This window comes from Vombatus ursinus, unplaced genomic scaffold, assembly GCF_900497805.2.
Source record: "Vombatus ursinus unplaced genomic scaffold, bare-nosed wombat genome assembly UNPS02014775.1, whole genome shotgun sequence".
Taxonomy (NCBI): Eukaryota; Metazoa; Chordata; class Mammalia; order Diprotodontia; family Vombatidae; genus Vombatus; species Vombatus ursinus.
The window spans coordinates 431,292-450,233 of NW_020954553.1; the positions used below are offsets into that span (position 1 = coordinate 431,292).

At 40.7% G+C, this 18,942-nt stretch overlaps 1 protein-coding gene across 3 annotated transcripts in view; it reads right to left on the reverse strand.

Annotated features, from left to right (window-relative positions):
• Window positions 1–18,680, reverse strand: part of EYA3 (EYA transcriptional coactivator and phosphatase 3) — a 121,950-nt gene extending 103,270 nt beyond the window's left edge. For all 3 annotated transcript variants that reach the window (XR_003569296.1, XM_027864451.1, XM_027864456.1), the window contains exon 1: window positions 18,615–18,680. The gene's annotated coding sequence lies outside the window, so the exon portion shown is untranslated. The remainder of the gene's footprint in view (window positions 1–18,614) is intronic.
• Window positions 18,681–18,942: the final 262 nt, after the last annotated feature.

Genomic DNA, 18,942 nt, shown 5'->3' on the forward strand with positions numbered 1-18,942 from the left:
TTAATTTCAGCCTTCTTACACAACACTCCTACTCTCCACACACTTTACTGGTCTTCTTATTCTTGTTCAACAAGTCCACAGCATTTACACAGCAGGCACAGTGGTATGCACTGGGGATACTAGGTAAGACAAAAACAAAATCTGCCCTCAAGGTATTCTCAGTCTAACACAGGAGACAACATGCAAACAACTGTGTACAAACACTATCTACAGGACAAACTGAAATAAAGGATAAATTCTCTCAAAAGAAGGCACCAGCATTAAGGAAGACATAGAAAAACTTTTTTTAGAAGGTGATATTTTTAACTGAGATTTCGGGGAAGCCAAAAAGTGAAGAAGAGGAAGGAGAACATTCCAGGAATGGGTCAGCCATTGAAAATGCCTGGAGTTGAGAGGTGGAGTGTCCTGATCAAGGTCAAAGTCACTGGATGACAGAATATGTGGAATGGAGTGACTAGAAAGGTAGGAAGGGATCAGACTATGAAGGACTTTAAAAGCCTGGGAATTTTACATTTGATTCTGGAGGTAACAGGGCGCCATTACAGTTTATTGAAGGAGGTGACTTGCACTTTAGGAAGATCAATTTGACAGCTGGGTGGAACACGAACTGGAGTGGGGAGAAACTTGAGGCAGGAAGACCAACTAGCAGGCTCTTGCAATAGTTCAAGTGTGAGTTGCTAAGGATTTGCATTAGAATGGTTGCAGTGACAAAGAAAATAAGGGGGCATAAATGAGAGGTGTTGTGAAGATTGATTCCACAGCATTTTGGCAAGTGATTGGGGGGGGAGAAGCAAGGTGAGAGTAAGGCATCAAGGATGACATCTAGGTTGTGAGCCCGGATGACGGGGAAGATGATGGTGCTCCTGACATTAAGTTAGGAAGAAGAGAGAGTTTGGGGAAAAAGGTAGTAAGTTCAGTTTTGGACATGCTGAGTATAAGATACCTATGTGACATCCAGTTCAAAATTCCAATAGACAATTGGAGATGTGAGTCTGGAGGTTAGGAGAGAGATTAGGGCTCGATAAGTAGGAGTGATAATCATCTGTCGAGAGATGATAATCGAATCCATGGGACCTAATGAGATCACCAAGTGAAATAATATATATGGCTCAAGACAGAGCCCTGTAGGACACCCCCTGTTAGCAGGCCTGACCTAGAGGAAGATCCAGCAAAGAAGACTGAGAAGGAGTGATCAGACAGTTGGAGGAGAGCTGGGGCAGTCACAAAAACCTACAGAGAAGAGAATATACCAAAGAGAAAATGTTATTGACAATATCTGCAAGAAGGATGAGGACTGAAAAGATTAGATTTTGTAGTAAAGAGAAAACTGGAAACTTTGGAGACAGTAGTTTCTGAAATAATAAGGTTACAAACCAGAATGTAGTGAGCTAAAAGAAGAGTGAAGAGAATGGAAGTAGAAGCAATGATTACAGATGGCCTCCTCAAGTAGTTTAGCCACAAAAGGAGAAAAGATAGGACGGTCACTACTAGGGAGGGACTTATCAAATGAGGGTTTTTTTGAGGGGAGACATGGGTAGGTCTGTAGGAGGCCAGTAAACTGGGAAAATCTGAAGATAAATGAAAGAGTAGAGATAACAGAGAAGAGGATGGAATGGGATCATTTGTGCACATAGAAGGTTTTTCCTCAACAAGGAGAAGGGCCTCCATATAAGATAGGAGACAGTAAAAAAAGGTATCTGAGTGATGTGAGATGAGGAAGCAGGGACTAGACAGCACTCTCAGCAAACTGTGAATGACTTAGCTTTTCTCAGCAATACAATGTCCAAGACAATTCCTAAGGACTTAAGATGAAAAATGCTATCTGCCTCCAGAGAATGAACTGACGGAGTATAAATGCAGACCGAAGCATATTTTTTTTTACTTTATTATTCTTGGAGTTTGGGGTGGGGTCTGGATTTTAAAGTTTTTTGATGTTTTATTTTGTTTTGCCACATGGCTAACGTGGAAAAGTTTTACACCACTACACATGTATAATCTACACCAAATTGCTTGCCTTCTCAAGCACTGATTTGTAGCATTCACCAACTTCTGAGGTGTAACTGCTGACACCAAACACACAACAGGCAACTCTCAGGGCCCTACGTGGGCCAGTTCCAGCACACCTGTGGCACAGAGGCAGCACTCTGTCTGGAGTATCAAGGGAAGGGCAACAACAGCATGTGAGAAGCCTCTGAAGGCAAGATGGCATCAGACTGTAGAAGGCCATGCTGATTTCAGTTCTGTATTTATTTGCACACTAATGTCACATTTACTCCCATGCCTTAAGTTTTTGTTTCGTCAGGTTTTTCCCCTCCTCTTCAGGTTTAGGAACAATTTGTTTCTTTTCAGTATATATCATCTCAATATGGCAAGGGGAACTCATGTATGGGTTGATTTGACCAAGAGCCCTCTAAGTACACCTTGCTAATCTGGATATGCTCAATGACAAGAGAATCCACATCCAAACCCCTAAGTTCCACATTACTCTGCATTTCTAAGCATATGCAGCAAGAGCTCAGAACTCTTTTTGGGCCAAATGTGTCCAACCCCACAGCTTAGCTTGGGCACATCTGCCAACTCCACCATATTGACGAAAAGGAACACATTGTTTCTTCAATGTGACATCTTTCAAATGACTGGCAGCTTTTCCGATTTGCATGCCCTTGAGAGTCTGGGCTGTTTCACAGATGTTCTTGAAGCAGACCCAGGGCTATGAACCCCCAGACTTGCATGATTTTAAATGATTACCTTCCTCCGTGTGGCAGGTGCCAGGCCAAGGGCAGCTGTTGCCAGCAAGGCAACAGGGGAGGGGGTAAGAGATGACTAAGCACATACCGTGCTCCTCTTCTTCCCCACCCCCTCCTCAATGCCATGTTAAGGTTTACACTTTATTTGGTTGTTAGCAAGAGTAAACCTTTGAATTTTTGAACATGGTTACTGATTGTGCAGCACAGATTAAAGCTAGAGTGATTTAACACTAGAGAGACCATTTAAAAGACCACTATATATGGAAATATGTTTTGCATGACTGAACATGTATCATCTATATCAAATTGCTTGCCCTATTGAGGAGGAGGGAGGAAGACAACTGGGAATCAAAATTTTTTAAAATGAATGTTAAAAATTGTTTTTACACATAATTGAGAAAAAATTAAATATAATTTTTAAAAAGAGACTATTGTAGCAATCCAGATAAGAAATAAGGACATGGACTCACATAGCAGAAACGAAAACAGAGGGATTAAACGCAAGAGATTGTGGAGGTCGAAGTGACAGAACTTGCTAACAATAACAACAACAGCTCACACTTACAGAGCCCCTCAAAATTTGTGATGTCACCTACACTGCCTTATTTGAGACGCTCTCATCATCTCCATTTTAGATAATAGCAAATATGTGTAGTTGGTAAATAACAGGCATAATAATGGCTAATACAGTGCACCAGGCAGGCAGGGTGCTATTATTGCCCTCATTTTTCGGATGAGGGGACTGACACTGAGAAAGATAAAGTGACGTGCCAAGAGCCACGCAGCTAGGAGGAGTCTGAGTCAGAGGTCGAATCCAGGTTTTCCTAACTTCAGGTCCAGAGCTAGATGTTGGAAGAGGAGGAGGAAGTAAAAATAGCAGACTTCAAGCCTCAGTGACTAAGAGGACAATGGTATCAAGTCATTAACAAAAATAGGGAAAAAAAGAAGAGCAAAGTTGAGGAGAAAGGTCAGTCTTCTTACAACTTACTCTCCTACTTTCCCCCACATATTCTGCAACCTAGTGATCCTGGTCTCCTGGCTGTTCCTCACACAAAATACTCCATCTCCAGATGCCAGAATTTTCCCTGGCTGTCCCTGTGCCTGGAATGATCTCCCTACTCATCTCTGTCTCCCAGCTTCCTTCAAGTTCCAGGTAAAATCCCATTTTCTACAAGCAGCCTTTCCTCATCCTCTTAATGCTAGTAGCTTCCCTCTAGTGATTATCTCCAATTGATTCTATATATATTTTGTTTATCCATCACTGTCTGCATGTTGTTTCCCCAATTAGACTGTGAGCTCCTTATGAGCAAGGCCTGTTTGGTTTTTCCCTTTCTTTGTATCCTTGCTGCTTAGCACAAAGTCTGGTTCCTAGGAGGAACTTAATAACAGCTAGGTAGGACTAAGTAAACGTTTGCTGCGCTGCCTGTCCAATCATACAGTCATCCCTTACCCAGGTCATGTGACCAGCTCATGCTAACAGACATCTCCCTGATAACAGCTTTTATTCTCAATCTTCTTTCTTTGTCTCCCCATCACTTAGCACAGTACCTGGAACCTAGTAGGTACTTAATAAATGCCTACTGACGAGTTATAGAGCTTAATATCAAACTACGATTTTCAGCCACTGAAGCCAACCTCCTAAATCAACATATACAGGTTACAAATAAATGCTGTTGCAAAAATAAAAGGCAAGGCATTATGAACAATGAGAGGTTAGCAAAAGCATTCCTAATTCCCTAAAGTAATTTTTAACCTTTAGAAATATGCAGAAAGAACTAGATTGGACCCTACACACATCATTGAACTGATGAACCTAAGTTCAATCATGGAAGCGTCAGATGTTATACAATTAATTCTCTTTTTGCTGTTCAGTTGTTTTCAGTCACGTTCGACTCTTTGTGACTCCATTTGGGGTTTTCTTGGCAAGTATACTAGAGTGATTTGCCATTTCCTCCTCCAGCTCATTTTACAGATGAGGAAACTGAGGCAAACAAGGTTAAATGACTTGCCCAAGGTCACAAAGCTAGTAAGTGTCTGAGGCCAGATTTAAACTATGGAAGATGAGTCTTCCTGACTCTATTCACTGCACCACTTAGCTGCCCCTAATTATCCTAGTGCAGGGACGGGGAACCTGTGCCCTTGAAGCCTAGTCCTATTTATCTGGTAATTGGTGCTCAAGCCTACAGTTACTGTAAGACCCTGTCTGGCAAGCTTGGAACCACTGTATTTTGTCTTCCAATGAATTTGAGACTTAAAAGTTAAGACTCTATCCCCTAAATCTGTGCATTCAGTCTACCCAACTGCTGTAAATTCATCTCCCTTTCCTAGAGTTAGGAGGGGGCCAGTAAAAAAGTTCCTCAGAGCCTTTTGGCTTTTAGTCAACAATAGGGACCAGATGCTTCAGAAGTTCTCCATCTACCAAGCCTTGATTTATTTTAAAATAGCCTAGGATTCTAATAATACAAGCTCAACTGATAGCCAGGGAAATTTTTAGCTTATCATGCTTAACTTCTCTGGATCTCAGGTTTCCCTGTATGAAATGAAGACATTAAATTGATCGCCTCTAAATTCTGTAACCTGATTTGAGACTTGAACTTAAGTCTCATCTAATGGTGATTTCAGGCACATGTTACAGAAGAGGAATGGTAGCAAAAGCAGAAATCACAGGGCAGCATCTGGTACAGGGAAAAGAACCCTGGACTCTGCTTGGCCAATAACTAGCTGTGCCCTTTTTCTATAGTCCTGATCTGTAAAACTAGATAATTACGTTGAATTCTCTCTCCATTTCCCATTAGCTCTCAGTCTAGGATTCTTTCTGCCTAAGGCCACATTTACTTTGGACTAGCCAATTTTTAGTTGTTTTAAAAATTTTCCTTAGAAAAAGTTACCTAAGAAAACTAACACAACAATTGACCTCTGCTTACTTCAGTTCCTGAATAAGAGCTTTTGCACTTAAAACAATCAAAACACAAGAGAAAAACTGGAGGAAAGTTTCCCCAATTCCAAAAAACAAATCAAAGAAAGCGGAAGAAAAATATCTAATAATAAATAAAAAGGAAAAAAAACCTGGCCAAGGATTTACTAAATGAACAGATTTATAATCCCCTAGGCAATAAAATTAAAATGAAACAGACCAGCTAACTAAAGAGAAGTAGCCATTCACATCTATTACTAAAACAAGGTCCTCTGGGAGTACTATAAACTCACTCCCTTCAGGAAATGTTTATTTGATGATTTCAAAAATCAGACAACAAGTATGTAGAATGAGAAACGGTAAATCATGGGAGGCAATAATGAACAGAACAAACACAAACTTAAGAAACAAAGACTGGAAAAGTTTTTAACTCTATTTAATCCCTATGTGGAACGTGTTCGTTTCAGAGGTTCATTCTAACTCTTACTTCAACCCCAAGAAGATCAAACAATTCCTTCTAATCAATGGTCAAGTAGTTCCTCTTCCTCACGTTTTCATTCTTCTTTTGATACCATCCAAACAGAATAGATTCCCACCAGGCCCTCTGTTTAATTACACCCCCTCTAAGAGTGATGATGACAAAGTTCTGAGAGGCTACAATGTATTATCTCTATGGCCAGAAGGAGGAGATGGGGGCAGGCAAATTTTTAGCACCTCTATTTTCCATTAGTATTATTACAAATATCTTACTTTACAGAGTCGACATATTTAAATTTTTAATAAATTAGTATTAATTCAGCAGTACTTCCAAGTTTTTGGATTTGCTATATACTGCCGAATTAGAAAGGATAAATTTTGGGTTAAAATAGGAAGACATCACCAAAACACTGCTGAATTACACTACTTGCTAATAAGGGGAAAACCAGAGCACTAGAAGTAAGTCTAAAAGAAAAATGAACACTTACAACTTTAGGATTTTATGCATCTGCTAAACACCATCACTGCTAAAAGCATCTTTCTTGTTTTAAGGAATTCAGGAATTATTTCATGTTTTTTTTTAAACAAATAGAACACAAACAATAAAATTCTTTTTCTACTTGGAAGCTCATCATTTCAAATTTATTCCCACTCATATCGAAGTTTAGAGCAATAAATTATCAATATTCCTGACTCGTGCAATTGCTCCATTGTTAAACTTTTAACATTTGAGTAGTATGCTCTAATATACAGTCTGATCTTTCTTCAGAGCTTCATGTAGAAGTGAAAAAAAAACCCAACCATTTGAAATGGCTACCTATTTTAAAAGATTAAGCTACAGTATCCAAGCAAAGAACAATTAAAATTTCAGCAAGTCTAAAGCAAAGGCTGAGTTTCTTTCATATACAAACACACACACACACACACACACACACACACACACACACACACACACAGATCTCTTTTTTCCAAGAGAGAAAATTGGGAAAATCTTATTAAAATGCAATATTTAGTTAATACTTCCATCTTAAGCTGGCCTAACATAAAAGGAACAAAAAAAAAAATCTGTCCTATAAGGAAAAAGTCTCTTTTTACCAAAAAACAAAAGAATCTCCTGATAGACTTTTAAAAATTAAATTTCATAAATCTATTGGTTTCAAAGATCTTGAAGTCACTTTTCATCACCATGTAAATTTTCAAGTCTTGAAATCTTGTAATTTCCTATGCCCAATTCAATACCAAATGATCAACCCCCTTTCTCAGCAAAAATGCAATTAAGTTTCTTTCACTTGGGGGGAAAAAAAGGGACCTGTTAAAAAATATTCCAACCAAAAACTGTTTGTACTTACTGGTCTTAAATATTTTTTCCTCTTTATTGTAAGATAAAAATGAAAATGTTGATGTAAATCTGGCTACTACTCTACTCTACTGATTCAAAATAAGTGGCTAAAGCTCAAGTTTGTATAAGTTTGCCAACTTCTACTAGACATGAGGGGAGTCTTATCTGATGTAATATAAAAAAGAAAATGTCTTTTATATTTGAAATCCATGTGGAGAGCACTAAATTTAAGGCATTTTCTTTAACCCATTTTAATGTATACTGCTGATCAAAGAAAGAATTAAATAATTTTAAGGTTAAGACATTTCAGTATTAATACTGCATGCATTTTGTAAGCATACAGTCATTTCTGAAAGGAACTCAAAGTATTTAATGTTAACATCTTCAAGATAAGCTTCTAAAAGCTGCAATGGAATTTTTGTTTCTTTTTTTTTTCAACGTTTTACTAACTGAAAAACACACATAGAAACACACAGAAATCTAGGATCTGTGAATTATCCCAAGTCAGAGTCAGTAAAAAACATAATGGGAAAAAAAAAATAAATGCTTGGCTTAGGTTCCTGATCAAAAAAGCTGTATATCCTTAGGATGATGGCAAGGACAGGGGAAAGATTCAGTACTTGGGTTCCTAATCAAAAAAGCTTACACATTCTCACTCATAAAAGAGAAAACTGTTATACTAGCAGTTTCTTGCTGACATGTCAATTTTTACACAGAAGTGCTTAAAAAACAACTATCCTCTCTTACCTGTCCAAATGAGATCAAATCAAAAGTACATATCCAAATGTTAGCCTCATTCACAACCAGTCAGATCATTCACTCTGTTCACTGTTCACAAGAACAGTTTGAAAATTTGGCTTCAAGATATTTGTTGAATAGACTGTATCATAGGAATGAATGAAAATGCACTTATTAAGGACTTGCTATGTGCCAAGCACTGCGGAAAAACCTTGTGGATATGAAAAGAAAAAGCAAGAGTCCCTGCCCCCAAGTAACTCACATTTGGCAAAGATTACACATAAAAGGAAACTGCAATTTACATTTGTTTAGGCCAATCACTTATACAAATCTAAATAGCACAGTCATTAATCAAGTTAATTAACTAAAGTGTAATCAACATGCTTTTCAAAACTCTAAACTTTGTATGGCATACATAATATAGTATTAATTAAACTACCTTTTAGTTTTGTGATGAAAGATATCATTGCATAATTCAAATACAGAAAATTATTAAGATTAAAATCCTTTAATGTTAAAATAAAATAAAATGCATAATTGTTTCAAAAACCTAGTTTCAAATTCTAACAAAAAGAACCAATCTAAGTCTTTGCTGCTTCCAGCAATTAGCTGCCTCAGCACTTAGTTGATGGATTCTGGATTCAGGCAAGTAAACGTTAAGGAAGAAACTGGGGATTCTGTTCTGGTACAAGGTACTTTCAGATGATCGTCTAAAGATACTGCTATCTCTAAAACCATCCTTTTCGTTTTCAAACCAGGATGACAGTTTACTGTTTAATCCCTACAGTCTACACACATAAGCACACCTGTACTCTTATTTTAAGAGAATCACCAATTGGACTTAACACTAGTTTCCTAACACATTACTAACATGCTATCCCTGAACATGCAGCTTTCATACAAAGCCAATGTGTATGAAAGATTTTCAAAATACAATTTTGTGTTCAATTAACTTTTTGTTAATATTCTGACTTTGAAAGTATCCCAAAGACTATACATGTCTACTTTATGCTGGGAAAGCTAACATTTAGGAGCTTCTCTAACACGTAAGCATTTCAGAATAACAATCTCTAGCCATCGATGCCAGACCTGAATAAGAATTTTCCTCTATGACAGAACTCACTGGTGTTCAATCATGCAGCCCTTGCACAAAGGCATCTAATCTCTGAGAGGGAACCAGTGTCCGCTGCCCAAGACAGCCTGTTCCACTCTGAGTAGCTCTCACTAGAAAGGTTCTCTTCATAGCAAACCAAAATTTGCCACTTTGCAAATTTCCATTTCTCCCAGTACTGCCCTCCAGGTCCAAAACCCAGGACAAGTATACTCCCTCTTTCAGATGACAGGCTTTCAAATATCAAGGCAGGAATCAGACAAAAGATTCTGGACCACTACTTTATGTCACTCTCAGAAAATAAACAGATGTATAATGGTCTTAGTGATCTTTCTAATTGTCTCCTCATTTTATAGAGGAAGAAACTGAGGCCTGGGAGAGGGGAAGTAATGTAACCAAGGTCCCAGTAGGGGCAACATGGCCCAGTACAAAGACCTAGACAGGAGATCTGGAAATCAGAGTCCTAGTTCAAAGTCTGGCAAGTCACTTCCGTCTTCTGAACATCAGTTTCCTCATCTGGAAGATCAGAAGGTTGGATATCCTTTAATATCTCTTCTAGCTGTAACATCTCATTATTATGATCATACAATTATTAACATATTACAACAGAGCTGTATTGAATAAACTGGGGTGGAGGGGCGTGTGTGGAGGGGGTGGGGGGGATTCTATTTACAGCAGTGAAAATAAGGTAGCCTGGACATGATTTAAAAAGAAAAAAGCAAACTCTTTATTAGGGTACAAATGAAGACATCAAAAAAGAAGCATGCTATTTCAGTTTTTAAAACTGCATCTTTCATTAAAATGTCCTAGATAGGGGATGTCAAGGACAAAAATTTAGAGAGAAAACGAACAGTCTAATCAAATATCAATTACTTTAATTTATTTGCAGATTTTAAATCAAAAATGCTACTCAGTCAGCACAAGTTAAAGTATAAAAGATGCATTTTATGCTAAGTGTTTAGGTTCAACAAAGTGGGACTAGAGAATAGGTTAGAGATTTTTACGGTTTATAATATAAATAATATGATTTACAACTATATGGTTAATAACTATAATATGTTTGGTTTCTTCCCTGCTTAACCATCAGGACTGACCCTATTTTTCTTTGGAAATTCAGGTGCAGGTTCCCTGTTGTTGGTGGTGGTAGTTGTTACTGTTCAGTCATGTCTGACTCTTTTTGTCTGACCCCATTTGGGGTTTTCTTGGAAAAGAGAGCAGAGTGGTTCGCCATTTCCTCTTTTAGTACGTTTGCAGATGAGGAAATTGAGGCAAACAGGGTTAAGTGATTTGCCTAGGGTAACACAGCTAATAAGTGTCTGAGGCCAGACTTGAGCTCAGGAATATGAGGCTTTCTGACTCCAAGCCAGCTCTCTATGCACTATGGCACCACCTAGCTGTCCTACGTTCCCTCACAGTGTTTTACTAATGAGACAGAGGATAAAGGTGATCAATCCTCCAAACAGCAGGAGCAATTAACTTGTGAAACAACACAAACTAGCACTCTTCATTTTACTTAAGAGTTTTTGTACAGAGTCACTACCACAGGATAAATATAAACAAGTTATCTATCTATCCATCTATCTATTAGTACATAGCATAATACCTGGCTCACAATGGGCTCTTAATAAATGTCTATTGATTGATATACAAAACAGATGTGTAGGAAGAGAGACCCAAATATTTAACTTCAACTCCTCAATATACTGGGTACCCTGCACTTGGTTTGTTCAAGTAGAATACTTTGAGCACGGATTAAAAAAATCAGTAGTTTGGGTAGAACAGACTAAGCAGAGACTGGTCAGTTGTGAACTGTGAATTCGAACACAAAAAGGGGAGGGGGTGAAGATAGTCACATCCATGAAAGCAAAGATCTACAGAAGTTCTAATCCCAACTGTCTCGAATTCATGTGGGCACAGTTTACAAAGATGTGAAGCTTTATTTGAAAGCTGTACTGAAGCCAAAACCCCTTCCTGGGTGCACACCTGCTGGACTTCATCATTACCTGCTATGTGGCACTCGGTAAATAAGGCAGTTTCCCTCCTCTTCCTTAGCTGCTAATTTAGAGGTTGACCAGATCAGCTCTAGAGTTTCTGCCTGCTCTTTATGAGTCTATCCTAAATGGAGTCCTCAATATGCCCAAGGAGTACCAAGGTCAAATAGGAGAGAGCCCATCAACCCAGACAGAACCCCTTTTATCCTCTGCCAGACCTACCTAGAGAGGCCCTAGAGCCTGCAGAGGTTCTTAACCTGTTTTGCAATAAGACTCCTTTAGCAGTCTGATGAAGGCTTTGGACTCTTCAGAATGTTTTTTTTTCAGAATGTTTTTAAATGCATAAAATAAAATACATGGGATTACAAAGGAAACCAATTATACTGAAACACAGTTATCAAAATATTTTTAAAAATAAGTTCATCTGGGGCAGGTAGGTGGCGCAGTGGATAAAGCACCGGCCCTGAAGTCAGGAGGACCTGAGTTCAAATTCGGCCTCAGACCAAACACTTGTCACTTACTAGCTGTGTGACCCTGGGCAAGTCCCTTAACCCCAACTGCCTTAAAAAAAAAAAAAAGTTCATCCAAGCTAAGAACTGATGTAGACTGTATGTAAGTCAGAAACTCCAGATTTTATTTTAAAACCACTGGGCAAATGAACTAAGACAGGTCAAATGGAAGCCCTCCTACCTGTCTGACCTGACTGTGCATCAGTCACCTTTGATGGCTCTTCATTCAGGTCATATCCACTACCATGAATGTTTCTCAAGGTTTTGTACAGGGCCTTCTCCACTACTCACTCAGATGTTCTGAAGTTGGGGTCCTGGAGGAACTTGTGGTTGGTCTTTTTTTTTCTTTTTTTTTTTGCTAGGCAATGGGGTTAAGTGACTTGCTTGGGGTCACACAGCTAGTAAGTGTTATGCGTCTGAGGCCAGATTTTGAACTCAGATCCTCCTGAATCCAGGGTCGGTGCTCTATCCACTTTGTCACCTAGCTGCCCTAGGAACTTGTATTTTTAAATAACATTTTGATGACTACATTTCAATAATCAGTTTACTTTGAAATCTATGTATTTTATTTTATTCATTTAAAAACATTCTTCTGAGAAGGGGTCCAAAGGTTTCAGCAGACTTCCAAAGAGTTCCATAACATAAAAAATTTTAAGAACCCTTATACTAGTCTCACTTGATGTCATCAATTTCCATGAGTTAGATAATTATCTCTACGAACGTGAATCCCCGAAGCTAGGTGGGGCAGTGGATAGTGCTGGGCCTGGGGTCAGGAGGACCTGAGTTCAAATCCAGTATTCTGAGACTGGGCAAGTTTCTTAACCTCTATTTGCCTCAGTTTCCTCAACTGTAAAATAGGGAGCCTGGAGAAGGAAATGGCAAAGCACTCCAGTATTTTTGCCAAGAAAACCCCAAATGAAGAGTAGGATGCAACTTAACAACAACATCAACCAGTCATGATTCCCAGATCAACAGCTTTTTGGACATCTCAAATGGGATGGCCCAGTCATCTCAAATTCCAAAATGTCTCCCCAATAATGTCCAAAACAGAACTCTTTATCTTTCTCTCAACCTTCACCTCATCTCAACTTTCCTCTTTCTTGGAAAAGGATCATTACTTTCCCAGGCACACAACCTCAACTCCTCACTCAGTCACCCCACATAATAAATCTGTTGTCAGTCTTGTTATTTCTTCCTTCAAAACACCTGTAATCCGCTTTCCTTTCTCCCCATTCAGCCACCATCCCAGCACAGACTCTGTTCACCTCTTGCCTAGACTGTTACAAAAGCCATCCGGTCGGTATCCTTGCCTTAAGTCTGTCTCTTCTTCAAATTACCTTCCACTCAGCTGCCAGTGTAGTTCTGACCGTGTCTCCTATAACCTCTAAGACCAAATACAAACTCCTCTGTGTGGCACTTAAAGCCTTTCACCATCTGGCCTCTGCCTACCTGCCCAGTCTTACACCTGATCCCTCTCCACACTCTCTATGACCTAGCTACCCTGGCCTCTGTGCCACTCCTCTACCTGGATTGCCCTCGCTCTCACCACCACCTCCACATTTCTCTGACTCCCTTCATCACTCGGCTCCCAATCCAACATTAGGCTAAAGACCCTTTCCCATCCCACCACCTACCAATGCCTTCCTTCAGAGATTATCTTCCATTTACACTGGATATGCCTTACAGGGACATAGTTATTTATAGAGAGTGAATTTTGAGAGCAGAACGGTGACTTTGTATCCTCGGTGCTCAGCGCAGTGCTTAATACACAGGAAGTGCTTAATAAATGCTTGCTGACTTGACAACTCACTGATGCGAAGGGGGAGACCACCTAGAGGATACTGCTTACCATCCTCCAGGCCTGACCTGGCTTATCTCCAACGGTCCTTGCTAAAAATAGCTGGGGAGGCTTGACTTGGTTTGGAATGAGCTGAGGTCCAAGATATGCTACAATTCTGGTACAGGGCTGTCTATAAGTACTATATAAGTAAGACTTATAACACCTAATACCACTTATAACACCTTATACTACTTAACTCAGGACAGTCCCTAGAACACAGTAAGCACTTAATAGATGCTCGTTGACTTGCCTGCTAGAAAGTGCTGCTTAAAGAAACTGTTTACAGAAATGAAATGTCATTTGTTGAATCTGGGCTCTTGAATTTGACAGCTGAGTTTCTGCTTATGGAAACCAATTACATGAAATAATTTGTACATCATGTATTAGAGCCAAGATTTAAACCCAGGTCTCTGAACTCCAAGTCCACTGGCTCTGCCCACTACATAGTACTGCCACAACTCAAACCATAATCAAATTCCTTTTTTTTTTTTTTTTTGGTGAGGCAATTGGGGTTAAGTGACCTGCCCAGGGTCACACAGCTAGAAAGTGTTATGTGTCTGAGGCTGGATTTGAACTCAGGTCCTCCTGACTCCACTGTGCCACCTAGCTGCCCCCATAATCAGATTCCTAATTGGTCTTCGTGCCTCAAACCTTTCCAAACTCCAAATGATCTCCACATAGCTGTCAAAGTGATATTCCTAAAGCACATGTCTGACTTTGGGTCACTCTCCTATGCACAAAATTATACTGCTTTTATGAAAAATACAAACCCCTTTGTTTAGCATCTAAAGCCTCTTACAATCTAGCTCCAGTCTACTCTTCTAAACTCATTATACATCTCTCCCCTTCACATACTCTCTGGTCCTGCCAAACGGACTCACTAGCTGTTCTCTCAATAAGATGGTCCATCTCCTGCCTCTGGGCCTTTATCTAGGCTGTTCCCCTTGCCTGGAATTCTCCCCCTCCACCTCTTAGAAACTCTCACTTTCACCAAAACTCAGCTCAAATGTCCCTGCACTGAATTCTTTCCTAGTCCCCCAGCAACTAAAGCCTCCCCCACCCCATCACCACATAACCTTGTATTTATTTTGTATCTATCTTCTATTTGCTTAGTTGAGTACTGGACAGCTTGTCTCCTCTGACAGAAGGCAAGCTCTAGAGAACAGAAGTGGTTTTGGTTTTGTCTCCCTAAGCCCAATACCTAGCAAAGAATCCTGGTACTTTTGTGTTTGGATCACACCTATCCATGGTTTCTTATAAGGAAACCATGGTAAGAAAATTCTCTCTACTAACTGATGACATGAATCCAAGTCTCCCAGCTTCCAAGGCTGGCTCTCTATCTGCTACAACACACCACCTCTTAGATGGTACATGGCAGGTACACAATGAACATTTTAGTGACTGAAGATAATGGAGGAAATGAAAATTCTTCAATGTATGCCACAAGAACAAAATGTGTGCTTTATAATATATTTAGGAATTACAGGATTTTAGAAATACATAGGGGGCAGCTAGGTGTCACAGTGGATAGAGCACTGGCCCTGAAGTTAAGAGGACTTGAGTCAAATCTGGCCTCAGACAAAACACTTACTAGTTGTGTGACCCTGGGCAAGTCACTTAACCTCAACTGCCTAAAAATAAAAAAAAAATTAGAAATACATGGGACCTTGGTGGTGATTTGTTCCAATTTCCTCATTTTACAGGTAAGAAAACTAAAAATTTTCTCAAATGTTCAAAAAGAGATTTAAGAAGGAAACCTAGTGTTTCTATCATTGATCAAAGCACGACACCTAAAATATCAGAGAGGAAAATTACTAAAAGCAAAGAAAAGTGACTAGAGCTGAAGAACCTTAAGATCATATTATACAGAGAGGAAGGAAAGAGTGGCAGTGGGAGGAAAAACCCCACAGGACTGGAAGTTAGGAAATCAGAGTTTCTAGTTCTGTTCTGCTAGCTATGTGATGTTGAGCAAGCCACTAAAACACTCTAAACCTCAATTTCCTCACTGGTAAAATGAGAGCCTTGGGACTAAATGATCTCTAAACTCTCTTCCCCCTCTAACATTCTATGGTGTTGAACCGTGACTGGAAATTATTCGAGGGGAGAGACAGGGAAGTGATATGAATTTTTAAATACCATGAAAACAACAAAAAAACCCGTTGAGCAACCAGGAGAGGGCTGTAACCTTAGGTACTAAATTTGAATGGGCATTACAACCGTGCATAGAAAATAGATTAGATACCATTTTGAAGAGCAATTTGGAACTATGCCCAAAGGGCTATCAAAATGTGCATACCCTTTGACCCAGCAATAGCACTTCTGGGGCTGTATCCCAAAGAGATCATACAAATGGAAAAAGGACACACATGTACAAAAATATTTATAGCAGCTCTTTTTGTGGTGGCAAAGAATTGGAAATTGAGAGGATGCTCATCAATTGGGGAATGGCTGAACAAGTTGTGGTATATGAATGTAATGGAATACTACTGTGCTATAAGAAATGATGAACAGGCTGACTTCAGAAAAACCTGGAAAGACTTGTATGGTCTGATGCTAAGTGAAGTGAGAAGAACCAGAAGAATGTTGTACACAGTAACAACCACGTTGTGAGATGACTAATATTGATAGACTTAACCCTTCTCAGCAACACAAGGATCTAAGACATCTCCAAAGGCCTCATGATGGAAAATGCTATCCACAAAGAAGAAAGAACTATGGAGTTTGAAGGCAGATCGAAGCATACTATTTGCTATTTTTTTTCTTCTGTTGTGTTTTGTTTTCTCTTTCTGGTGGTTCCTCCTATTGGCTCTAATTCTTTCTTACAACATCAGTAATGTGAAAATATGTTTAATAGGAATGTATATGATGTAGGCTATACAAGAACATTTCCTCTAAGATCACCTTCCATTTACACTCTTTATATCTGCTACGTGTGTTTTTTTGCATGTTGTCTCCCCCATTAGAATGTGAGCTCCTTAAGGGCTGGGGAATGGAGTTTTTGCCTTTCTTTGTATCCTCAGCATTTAAAACAGTGCTGGCACATTATAATTGCTTAACAAATGACTGTGGACTGACTGAATTTAAGGCATAAACTCACTGAGATTAAGTGACTTGTCCATGGCTCTATGTTAATGAATGTCAAAGGCAGGATTTGAACTCAGGTGACTCCAAGTCTATTGCTTTTTCCAGGATACCACATTTCCTATGAGATACCATATAATGCCTAAGAATAATGATTACACCATCAATGAACAACAAAATCACATGCAGAGTTGCAGCTAGTAACAATCACAAGCATACTATCTATTGACTCTGCTGTATGGAGGGAGTGGTGTGGGAGGGTTAGAGTCAAATCTAAGCTCAGAGTTCCAGGAAGAGGACAACCATGGGAAAAATCTTTTTTTGGTATTCCTCCAAATTCCAGGGCAGTTCCACTACATGACTTTAAATCAACACCCAGAAGCCCTGCAGTTCCTAAATAAAGTTTCTATGAATAATACTACTACTCACCATAACCAACTCTCAGTTCCAGTCAAACTAAACTACTAAGCCTTCCCCAAACTCTGTGTCCCAATCATACAACTACAGAATCAGCAGTCACTCATCTCTACCTGACTCCCTGTTTTCCCTTCAAGGCTTAATTCATGCATAACCATCTACAACAAAATTTCCTCACAGACCCAAGTGTTAATGCCCTCCCTAATTCAATTCTCCTTAGACTTTTTTCATGGATGAAGATTCTGCAGCCACCTCCTCCCAAACAAAGGGAAGCTCTTTGGGGTCAGAGACCTTTTCTTGTTTTTTTGTTTGTTGGGGGGATGGGAGAAGAGGTGTCTATTAATCAATCAACAAACATTTCCTTTTAACACTCAACTAAAATTCCATCTCCTGAAGGAGGTCCTTCCTAGTCTTGCCTCTCTCACTCCCTCCCCACACACTCCTTGCACTTTCCCCCCATATCACCTACCATGTGCACTGTACATATTGTATATGTTGCACTGTATATATTCTTCATGCACATAGTTATTTGCGTTTTCTAACCTATTGGAATAGACAAGGACTATGTTTTTTTCCTTCATTTCCCCAGAGCTTAGCACAGCACCCGTTTAAGTGCTTAGTATCTCAGCTAAGTGGCCCAGGGGATAGTGTTGGACTTGGAGTCAGTAAAGCCTGAGTTCAAATCCAGCCTCAGTTGCTTACTATGTGGACAATCACTTAAGCACCTTCAGCCTTAATTTCCTCATCTGTAAAATGGGGATAATAGCATCTACTTCCCAAGGTTGCTGTGGGTGGAAAATGAAATCATATTTATAAAGCACTTTCCAAGCCTTAAAGTGCTAAACGAACGCTAGCTATCGTTACTGTTGTTGTTATGAATGATAAAGACAATAAATGCTTGTTGACTTGACTCAGACGCCTCCTTAGCACTAGATACTAGAAATACAAATACGAAAGTCATACCCTACAGATCCCCAGCACTTACACCGTCCGCCGAATTCAAGTGAATAGCCCTTGCCCCCATGAAACACCTAAAAGGTGGGGGCTCTGACTATCCGCCAACCCCCAAAAGTGAAGAGTGGCCCGGCAGTCCGAGACCCAGGGAGATAACTGGGTTAAAGAAACCTGAGAAACGCAATCTAACCCCCTCCTTCTGCAGGTGAGGAAACCGAGGCCCAGAATGGTACGAGGCCTTGCCCAAGGTCACCCAGCTCCTAAGCCACCTAGGCAGAACTCGAACCCAGGTCCCGAGACTCTCCACCTGGGGCTCCGGCGCCGACACCCCGGGGCTCTCACGAGAACCTGCCCAGCCTGGGGCCCGGCGGAGGAGGGGCAACCTGAGGCCCGGAAGGCGCCGGGGCTGGTGGCGCTGAGGCAGCCGAGAGCCCCGAGCCCCGAGTGTCCACCCCACTCCCGGGCCGCCGGGGCTGGGGCTGAAGCGGGGACTCACCGGGCAGCGGCGGCGGCCCCCGGCGGGACAGGGGCATGGGGACACGCCTGGCCCCGCGGCAGCCCGAGGGGGGGGACGAGGCGTCGGCGGCGGAGGAAGACGAGAAAGCAGTTGTGGCAGCAGCGGCGGCAGCGGCGGTAGCGACGGCGGCGGCTGCAACGCGACCCGGATGTACATCCCCTGGCGCCGGAAGCAAAGTTCGGCGCGCCCACCCCTTCCTCCCCAGGCTGCCCTCCACCTGCGCATGCGTCTGGCCTTGAGGTCAGGGGAGAGGGGACGCCGGCCGAGACCGGCTCGCGCCGGCGTTTCCCTCTTTCCCCCTACCCCC